Raw genomic sequence first — 10,609 nt, forward strand, 5'->3', positions numbered from 1 at the left:
AACAATTGATCCACCGTTATCGGCTTGTTTGATTATTATAGATGGATAATTTTTCAAATCACACAAAGCTTCTTTTTGTATTTTCGTGATATTTGGTTTTAAGAACCTTTTTTTCAATTTTAGCGATAGCTGATAGTATCACTTTCTCAAACATGATCACCTCTTTTGGAATTTTGCCTGATGATGGACAAAACGTTGACTTTTTTCTAAGTCCAGTTGTTTCAAAATTATCTTTTAGTGGATTCTCTAACAAGAAGGTTTTTAGACAAATTTTTCTGCAAAATTCAATAAATTCTGCCTTCATTTGGACACAATTTGTGTCTCTTGTTGCAAGAAAGGACAAACCTTTTTCCAAAATACCCAATTCTGCACCAGTCAAGATTTTAGCTGATAAATTGTAAATAGATTATTTATTTAATTCTTGTAATTGTGTCGCCTTGTCGACATTTCCCATGGCTGATTGTTGTATCTGGTTCTGCCTCGCGGTTTTTGTTGGCCTCTCCCTAGAAAAGACGGCTGCTGTGGATGTTGAAAATTTTGTTGAAAGTTGCCTCGTCTGTTGAAATCTGGGTGGCTGTTACTATTTTCTGTTTCACTTCCGCTAGATGAGGACGATGTTTCAGAGAAGGTGATGTAATTATTCCTGGATCTCCCTTGGTATTCAGGGAGAAACTTCAGTGATTCTGGTCTAGAATAGAAGTCTGTTTGAAGATAGGGATAAAATTTGTCTAATGAAAAATTATTTTTGTCCTTTTCAAATTTTGTCCCTTTTTGGTTAATTGTGTAATCTTTGAATTCAAGAATTTCTTTTTCCACTTTTTCAAGGAGTGCTTTTGAATCCATGATAAATTGATTTGTTTTAATTTCAGCTTCTAGAATGGCAATCTCTTCCAATTGTTGTTTAGAAAGTCTTTGTGCTGTCTCAACAGTGAGAACCATAAGGTCTCTGCTACACTTGGTTTCAATGAAGCTGTATCCTTTTTTGTAAAGGGGTTCATTGGTGAATATCACTGGTACGTTACGTATCTGTAGTCCTCCCGGGATAGTTCCTGCTCTCAAATGTTCGACTAGAAAATGGCCATGAAGGTCTGTCCTATTTTGTTTCTTTTTTAATCTTATGAGTCTGTCAGATTCATTAGTGACTTTTGCCATTGCGCTCAGTTCAGCTGAAGCAAATAGTGGAGGGTCATTTATTAGTTTTAAAATATGTTGTTCGCTATAAGCGAACGTGTCACGTTCTGTCATAATTTTTAAGAAATGCACACACCACTTCTTTTATCTAAACTCAACTAACACCTGGTTTGCCTCCAATAAAAGAGCATCACAAATGTGGCACTTGTGTCGGTTGCGAGTCAACGATAGAAGGCGATCTCTTCACACATAATGGAAATCATTGGAAACATGAAACATGCTCAAATTGTAAATCTAAGTATGTTGTTTACGGGATTTTCTGTCCGTGTAAGAAATTATACATCGGAAAAACCAATCAGGAAGTACATTACAGAATTCAGCAATATAAATCAAGAATTTGAAAAAATGTGCAAACTGCACCACTAGTGAATCATTGGCATTCGAAGACCCATACAGAAAAGGAGCTAAGATGGACCATCATTTCAAAAATAGAACAAGAATACCGAGGTGGAGACCTTGATTTGAAATTATTGAAACGTGAAGTGATGCCCATTATAAAATTCAATACGGCAGTCAATGGGCCGAATGAACTTTCAGAAATGTATAAACTTTAATTTGCACCACTTTTGGGTCATTTGGATGTGTCAAAACCAGAATAATAACTTGTTCATATTTTCATTCTCTACAAACCCAAGAGAACAATACTACTCACAGAATGTCAATTTGCGCACACCATATAGATATATGTATTTTAATATGGAAATTCTTTGTGATCTATTCATGATCACTTTATAATAAATGCATTTTAATGACGTGGAACAGACATTCAAAATTTTTTAAACCTGGTTTGATATTACTTTAGGCTATTTATAAGCTTCAAGTATTATTATATATATTGTAATAACTAGAGGAGTGATTCCGCTTCCTCTTCCATTTCAGTCATGGTACATCTCTTACAAAATGACAACGAGCGCATATATTTTTTAAAAAGCGGGCCAATTCTAACACAAAAATGCCTTGCGATCGAATTGTGAATGAAGTGTCACAGTATTAACAACATCCACCCCAATTAGAAAAAGATCCGGGTTCGAGTCACATTCATCAAGACAGGTGCTTTATACTACATCTCCCATGATTCTAGAGAGTCGCGTTCATGACGCGCCTCACGTAAATAGAATGCAGGCCATGTTCGCACTAAACCATACGGCCGGGCAACATTTGCGATTCCCTGGTGCCGCGAGTGATTAGTTCTCTGCGAAGGTAAGAATTCTTCACTCCAGCGGTCATGTAGCAAGTGAATAGTGAGGCAAACAAACTCGCCATTAAATATAAATATCGGCGTCTCTCTCTTACCCCAGACTTTTGAGGCGAGCTTGCTCCGTGCTCTTAAATCAAGTTCTATAGAGGAAGACAGATTATTACAAAAGGTATTTTATAGTTTTAAGCTATTACGAATCCCTTCAAATAGTCCTATGAGTTTATGCTAAAACAAGCCTTTATATCGTTGCAGATATAATCATTTAACACAAAGAATCGGTTCTGCACCACCTTTAGTGGTTCCAAGTAAGACTATTAAAAGTCCATCTGACATGACTATGACATAGTTAATTCCTGTGAGAGAGGTTTTGTTGACGTTATTATAATTATGTTTTTAGGTCAAGTGTTCTTGTGAATCACCAGTAGTGCATTTTGATGCAGGTAAGGATTCCAGCGCATGAGCTGCGGCTGCAGTTAAGGGGGCATATTTACAATAACTGGCGCATCCCTGCATATCAGCAGGGATGCGCCAGTTATCGTGCGCCACAGCTCGCCACCATGGATGCGCCGCATTTACAATGCGGCGCACCATGGGGCAAAAACGGCACAGATGCGTGACACATCTGTGCAGTAAAAGTGGCGCATTGCTGGAGTTGCGTCGCAGGTGCAGGGTTTTGACGCAGCATGGGCACAAAGTTCTGCATTCCCCCTTGTATTGTTTCTGGAACCAGGGCAGGAAGGGCAGGGTCTCTGCGCACGTCAAGGGCATGTATTTGAAGTCTCCCCCACTTCAAAGGCACTGCTGGGTATAAGTACTGGACCTCTGATACCGCCACTTCAGTACACTTCTGGATCTGTGAAGACTCTGCCAAGAAAAAGAACTGCTGTACTGCTGAAGAACTGCCAGTCTGCTGAACTGTTGTTCTGCTGAACTCCTTCTATGTTGTGTTGCCCTTCAGCCTGCAATCATCTTGCCGTGTTGGGGGGACTGGAACTGCATCACTTGAACCCAGAGTAACTCCAAGGGCTAAACTTCCAACCACCCCGCCTCTACACCTGAACTCTGCCATCTGTGTGCCTACCCTGCCAAATGGAGCCACCCTAGTCCTGGACTCTTGGAAGTGGGCCTCAGCTGTTTGCTCCAGCGGAACAGGCGCATTCCTTGCTGAACCAACGCATCACTGAGTTGTGGGGATCGGATCTGATGCACCCCTGCCACCGCATGGATATGAACCCACACAGCGCCACTACTGCAAGGATTGAACACAAAACACTGCACAAGGCTCCTCCCGCTGCAGGGTCCTCACATTCCCATCAATGGCAGCCTTGATGACAGTGATAAATCTCTATATTGGAACCTTCCCTTTCACCGCAGCTGACACATTGCCTTGATTGCTCTACATATCCTTGACACTGGTCTTTGCCTTGCAAGCCCCACTGACAGGATACTCAACGCATTTTTCAACTTTAATCCACACAACGCTCCGCAACCTAGGATTAAGGTATTTTTGTTCAGTGGACCAAACTGGGACCTTGTATCCAGTCTGCGCTCCATTTTGGTCGGCCTGAACTTTTGACTTTGTCCTGATCCGACATGACCAGATATCTTATTTCGCTATTTTTACTTAAAACCATTAAAAATTAATACTTCAAGTCGTTTTGGACTTCTTTAATTTATTAAAGTCAGTACAATTTTTCTAACTTGTGTGGTATCTTTTTGAGTGGTGCTTTCACTGTTTTACTGTTTAAAATGTTGCACAAATACTTTACACTCTAAGTTAAGCCTGACTGATGTGTGCCAAGCTACTAGAAGGTGAGCACAGTTAATTTAGGCGTTGCCCGACACTTAACCTGACTAGAAGTGTGGTTTCTGTTTGATTAAGGTTCATACTCCAGTCTCCACCAACCCAATTTCTAATAATCCTCCCCTTAATTACATGTAATGTCCTGTATTTACATCTAATTAGGCTAGAGGCAATTACACAAGGTACATCCAACCCTACTGTAGACCCTGTTAATTCAAATGTTGTACATCATGGATTTTTTGATATTTTTACATATATTTGTCTGCCAGTCCAATATGTAATGCTTAATGCTTTTTTGCTTGTTTCGTTAACAAATAGATGTTGTTATCGTGCAATGGATGAGTGTTTATGAGCCCTATGAACCAAATAAATACATTTTTAGTGATGTAGTTGATAAAACACAGAGTGGACTCTTCATGAAGGAGCCTTCAGAGACCAAGCTAAGATTGGTCCATTCAACAGGCCTCTTAAAGCAGCAATGAGGGATGGTCCTCATCTAGAACAAACACCATGTCACTTCCAGAGAGATATATTTACACTGAGGTAGATGCCACAAAGAGTGGTTTGAGTCGGGAGGAAAGTTCTGGCTGCATCAAAATTCCCACCCAGTCTCTTGGTGAATGGGTGAAGCTAGAAGAGAGGGAGCCCCTTCTAACGGAGCTCCACAGTGGTCTTCAGCACATGTGCATCTCAAAGTTCAAAAGTCTTCACTTCTCTCCTGGTGGGAGTATTACATTTAGTGAACCCTCCAATTTATATATCTGCAGTGTTTATGCAATTGTGTCTACTTGTCTGCTGGTGGTGCTTGTAAAGTTCAAATTAAAGACCGTTTAACCCCCTTCTTCTCTTTCTAGAGTCTCTCTCCTTTGATCCAGAGACAGCACACTCTTCCCTCGGCATCTCTGCAGATAGAAAGAGTGTCACCCTGCGTGATACGCCAAACAAAGTTACTATCAATGACAAGAGGTTTCTACATTTCCAATGTGTCCTGACATCACAGGGCTTCACGTCAGGACTTCACTACTGGGAGGTAACCCTGCCTCCAAGAATACCCAGAGGGCTCTTTCATATATTCTCCATGTCTTTCGGAATCGCTCTTCTGTCTGCTACACAAAAGCCCTCCCGTGACATATGGACCCCTGGTAATGATATCTGGTACTTTGCACATTATGGGACTTATTGGAATGTGAAGCCAAGTCCACCACTAACACCGAAAGAAATGATGGCAATACGAAGGTTTGGGGTTTACCTGGACTATGAGGAGAGGGTTCTGTCATTTTATGATGCTGAGACTCAGCAGCACCTCTACACATACACCATCACCTTCACTGAGAAAGTGTTTCCTTGTGTGTGTGTTTACAGAAAATCAACTATAACACTGAATTAGGAAATTAGGAGATAGGCTTGTAGAAATATGTCTGCCTAATACAGCTGATAATAATTTGGCAATATTACAGGGATGGTGATGCTGTACATTTTAAAGGAGCTGCTTCAGTAGCAAGTAGAAATATAAACATGTTTGATGCATCCCTACACCTCCCTCCTACTCTCTCTTCCTCCCTCTGGCTCGCTTTTACTCTCCTAGCTTTCTGTCTGACTCTCTTTGACTCCCTCTGACTCTCTTTGCATCCCTCTGGCTCGCTTTTACTCTCCTAGCTTTCTGTCTGACTCTCTTTGACTCCCTCTGACTCTCTTTGCCTCCCTCTGGCTCTCTTTAACTCTCCTAGCTAACCGTCTAACTCTGTTTGCGTCCTCTGGCTCTCTTTGCCTCCCTCTTCTCTCTTTGACTTTCCTTGCCTCCCTCTGACTTTCTCTGTCTACCTCTGACTCTCCTTGCCTCCCTCTGAGGCTCTTTGTCTCCCGCTGACTCTCTTCGACTCTTCGACTCTCCTAGTCTCCCTTCTGACTCTCCTTGCCTCCTTATGACTCTCTGTGACTCTCTCTGGCTCTCTGTGACTCTCCTAGCTTCCCGTCTAACTCTGTTTGCGTCCTCTGGCTCTCTTTGCCTCCCTCTTTTCTCTTTGACTTTCCTTGCCTCCCTCTGACTTTCTCTGTCTCCCTCTGACTCTCCGTGCCTCCCTCTGAGGCTCTTTGTCTCCCGCTGACTCTCTTGGACTCTCCTAGTCTCCCTTCTGACTCTCCTTGCCTCCTTGTGACTCTCTGTGACTCTCTCAGGCTCTCTTTGCCTCCCTCTGGCTCTCTTTAACTCTCCTAGCTACCCGTCTAACTCTGTTTGCGTCCTCTGGCTCTCTTTGCCTCCCTCTTCTCTCTTTGACTTTCCTTGCCTCCCTCTGACTTTCTCTGTCTCCCTCTGACTCTCCGTGCCTCCCTCTGAGGCTCTTTGTCTCCCGCTGACTCTCTTGGACTCTCCTAGTCTCCCTTCTGACTCTCCTTGCCTCCTTGTGACTCTCTGTGACTCTCTCTGGCTCTCTGTGACTCTCTTTGACTCCCTCTGACTCTCCTCGCCTCCCTCTGACTCTGCCTGACTCTCCTTGCCTCCTCTGGCTCCCTTTGACTATCCAAGCCTTCCTTCCCCCTTCAGACTTTCTTTACCTTCCTGACTCTCTTTTCCTCCCTTTGACTATTTTTTAATCCCTTTTGCTCTCGCTGACTCTCCTTGACTTCCTTTGCCTCATTTGACTCTCTTTGCCTCTCCGTGCCCCTCTGCTTCTGTTTGCATACCTTTCCCTCCTTCTGGGGATCTTTGCTTCCCTCACTCTGTTTGACTCTCCTTGCCTCCCTCTGACTCTGTTTGACTCTCCTTGTCTTCCTCTGCCGCTCTTTGACTCCTATTGCCTCCTGTGGCTCTCATTGACCCTCCTAGCCTTTCTTCCCACCCTTCAGAGTTTCTTTACCTTCCTGACTCTCTTTTCCTCCCTTTGCCTCCCTCTGGCTCTTTTTCACTCTCCTTGCCTCCTTCTGACTTTCTTTTACTCCCTCTTGCTGTCTCTGACTCTCCCTAGCTCTCTCTGGCTCTTTTTGACTCACTTTGCCTCCTCTGACTCTCTTTGAATCTCCTAGCCTTCCTTTCCCTCCTTATGAGGTTGTTTTCCTCCCTGACTCTCTTTTCCGCCCTTTGCATCCTCTGGCTCTCTTTGACTCTCCTTGCCTCCTTCTGACTCTCTTTGATTCTCCCTGGCTCTCTGACTCTCCACGCATCCCTCTGACTCACTGTGAAACCCTTTGCCTCCCATTGCCTCTCTCTGGCTCTCTGTGACTCCCTTTGCCTCCCTCAGGCTCTCTTTGACTCTCCTTGCCTCCCTCTGACTCTCTTTGACTCACCTCACCTCCCATTGTGTCCCTCTGTCTCCCTCTGACTGGCCTTGCCTCTCTCTGCCTCTCTTTGAGTCCCATTGCCTTCTCTGACTCTGTTTGACTCCCTTTGCCTCCCATTGCCTCCCTCTGGCTCTCTTTGTTGGTTGTTATGGATTGACAATAGCTGGATCTAAAGCAATGAGGAAAGTTTTTCTAGTTGGAGCAAGTCCTTATGTTGTGCTTAAGGCTTGTGTATCTTTGGGGTGGTCTATAGTGCAGACATTGGCTGCAGAACGTTCTACACAGAACAAGCAATGCATCAGGAGGTGTGCTAGCTTTCAGAATAGGTAAAGGCTAAAGCCATAAATATAATTAAGCGTGTTTATAAGTGTTTGGGGATGTCACTTGAGGATAAGTGCAATATAGATGATAAGTGATGCCCTGCGGTATGTAAGGAGGACCTTGTAAGTCTGTGTGGATTTCTGTTAGAAAATAGTAGAACAAGACCTTTATCATGTTAGCTCTGAGGAAACTCCCTCTGTCCTTATGTGTGGTAATGGATTTATTGTGTTCCTTCTATTTCTTCCACACAACCACATGTTAAATCCACGGTCTCCATCCCACTGATAAAAAGGATCTGAATGCAGAAATGAATGTGGAATTTGTATTCTTTAAAGAGTTGCAATGAATAAACACTTCATTATAAACAAATAATGAATGTGCATTTAGAGGAAATTAAGTTAATAAAAACGTGTCTCTAATTTTGTCTACTCTCAGTGCTCAGTGATCTGCGTTTCTGTGTCTTTCAGTCCTAACAGAAGGCAATGTGATGTGTTACTGTAGACTGGCTATGCCATTTTCCTATTACAAGTGGCTGGTGGTGTCAGACGTACAGTGTAATACCAATATTACAGAGCAGACTTTCATTAGGCAGTGCAAGCTACCAGAACTTATACAAACAGACAGATAACAAGCTGAAGTTGGATTGGTGGTCGAATAGAAAATGGGTCAAACAAAGATCTTCCCCCTATGAAGAGGAGGATTATTTCAGAGCTGGGCCCTTAGGAGGAGATGGCCACCCTACTTGCTGTGGAGATCCAGATTCATGAGAGGGCTCGGTCTAAAAGGAACGGTTTCTCAGCTAAGTGAGCAGAGTAGTGGTGTGGAGGGCCTTGCAGAGAGTATCCTGAAGGGAGAGCTAGTAATGATCCTGGCAGGTGAGGGTGATTTGCAAGAGCTGCTTGCAGGATGGCCTCGGAGGCAGAGTGGGGTGTTGGGTTCTCCCCATAAATTGAGTGAATGCCTGCAGTGGCACGGTCAGTGGAATGTATGCTCTTGTTAGGAGAATGGATTTAGAGTGGTCCATGCTCCATTAATCCTCATAGATGGCACCGCTCTCAGTCAACTCTGGGGTACTCGATTCGATGGTCTGTATAGTCAATGCCTGGATGTCAGTGCACAACATATAGCAATCAATTAATCAGGGATTTGTGAGCGTTTCAAGGCGCTGGGGGGGGGGGGGTGCAGCTCCAAATCAGCCAAAGAACCAGGTCTTGAGGCTCTTCCTGAAGGTGTGCAGAGTGGGGGAACGTCTGATGTTCAGCGGGAGTTTGTTCCAGGTTTGGAAATGTAGGAGTAGTCTCTTCCACCTGTTCCGGCTCTGGGGATGCATGGGGTTTCGGTGAGGGTAAGGTCGGCGGTGCGGAGGTTTCTCTTGGGTGCGTGGAAGGAGCCTCTTTCATTGAGGCTATTGGGGTCCGGTGTTGTGGATGGTTTTGCAGGCATGAGTAAGTAGCTTGAAGGTTACGCTCTTCTCAACGGGGAGCCTGTGGAGGTCTCGTAGGTGCTGGGTGATGTGTTCATGTTGTGGGATGCAGAGGACGAGCCAGGCAGCGGAGTTCTGGGTGGTCTGGAGTTTCCGGAGCAGGGATTTGTTAGTTCCAGCGTAGAGGGTGGTTCCGGAGTCCAGTCTGCTGGTTATGAGTTTGTGGGTGACAGTCTTTCTGGATTCTGAGGGGATCCACTTAAAGGTCTTGCGAAGGATGCATAGGGTGTTGAAGCACATGGAGGAGACAGCGTTGATCTGTCGAGTCATGGTGAAGGAGGAGTCGAGTATGAGGCAGAGGTTTCAGGTGTGGTCCGTGGGGGTGGGGGGATTTGCCGAGGGCAGTGGGCCACCAAGTATTGTCCATGCTGAGGGGGTGGGCCAAGGACTAGGACTTCTGTCTTCTCTGAGTTGAGCTTCAGACCGGATCTAGTCGACGGCAGTTACCTGTATTCCACCGTCGTGCAGTCTGGCGATGAGTGTGCGGTGGGAGACAATGTTGAAGGCCTCAGAGAGGTCCTTTAAGATGAGGGCCACTGCGTGGCCCTGGTTGAGGAGAGTGCGCATGTCATCTGTGGCAGCGAGGAAGGTGGTCTCGATGCTGTAGTCACTGCAGAATCCAGATTGGGATGAGTCAATGCTTGAGGTTGCTTCAATGAAGTCCGTAAACTGGATGTTGACGATCTTCTCAGGGACTTTATCCGCGAAGGGGAGGAGAGAAATGGGTCTGTAGTTTTTGAGGTCCGTAAGGTCTGCGGAGGGCTTCTTGAGGAGGGACATTTCCAGTCAACAGGGAACATATAAGATGGTAATTGATGGGTTGAAGAATGCAAATGAGTCAAAGTGTTTCTACAGGAAAGGTTCTGTCTAAGGAAGTGTTGCCTGTACAATAGCATAAACCTGGGGAAGATATTGAGGAGGCAATGCCCACATTGCGCAGGAGAACGCTTAGGCAGGTTACATCCCTCCAGTCCATTCCTCCCTAAAACAAGTGTGTTGTACCCGTCAGCAGTGTGAAAGACATTACGCCACTCTTATAATGACTATGTGAGTCCATAGTCCACAAGGGTTAGAGTGAGTGTAATCTCTCTGGGAAGGCCCCCACTGCTCTGGTGTGTGTTTAAATATGTGTATCACAGTCATAGACTGTAACCTTTAACAAAGCAGAGCTGGTACACATGTAACAGGTAAAACCCAAACAGACGAGGGAGGGTCCAAGGGAGAATGTTTAAAGACCTGCTCAGGTTACTCCCCTTATCAAACTCTAGCAAAACAACATTTTATCCGCGGGTCTGGCAGGCTTCAAAAAGCACTAAAGAAAAGTGGCACAATCAAG

At 44.6% G+C, this 10,609-nt stretch overlaps 1 long non-coding RNA gene across 1 annotated transcript in view; it reads left to right on the plus strand.

The window, feature by feature from the left end:
• Window positions 1–5,128, plus strand: part of LOC146863554 (uncharacterized) — a 155,263-nt gene extending 150,135 nt beyond the window's left edge. Inside the window, exon 3 of the long non-coding RNA XR_014978618.1 lies at window positions 5,048–5,128. This is a non-coding gene — a long non-coding RNA (uncharacterized LOC146863554). The remainder of the gene's footprint in view (window positions 1–5,047) is intronic.
• Window positions 5,129–10,609: the final 5,481 nt, after the last annotated feature.

This window comes from Triturus cristatus, chromosome 2_2 (genome assembly GCF_964204655.1).
Source record: "Triturus cristatus chromosome 2_2, aTriCri1.1, whole genome shotgun sequence".
NCBI lineage: Eukaryota > Metazoa > Chordata > Amphibia > Caudata > Salamandridae > Triturus > Triturus cristatus.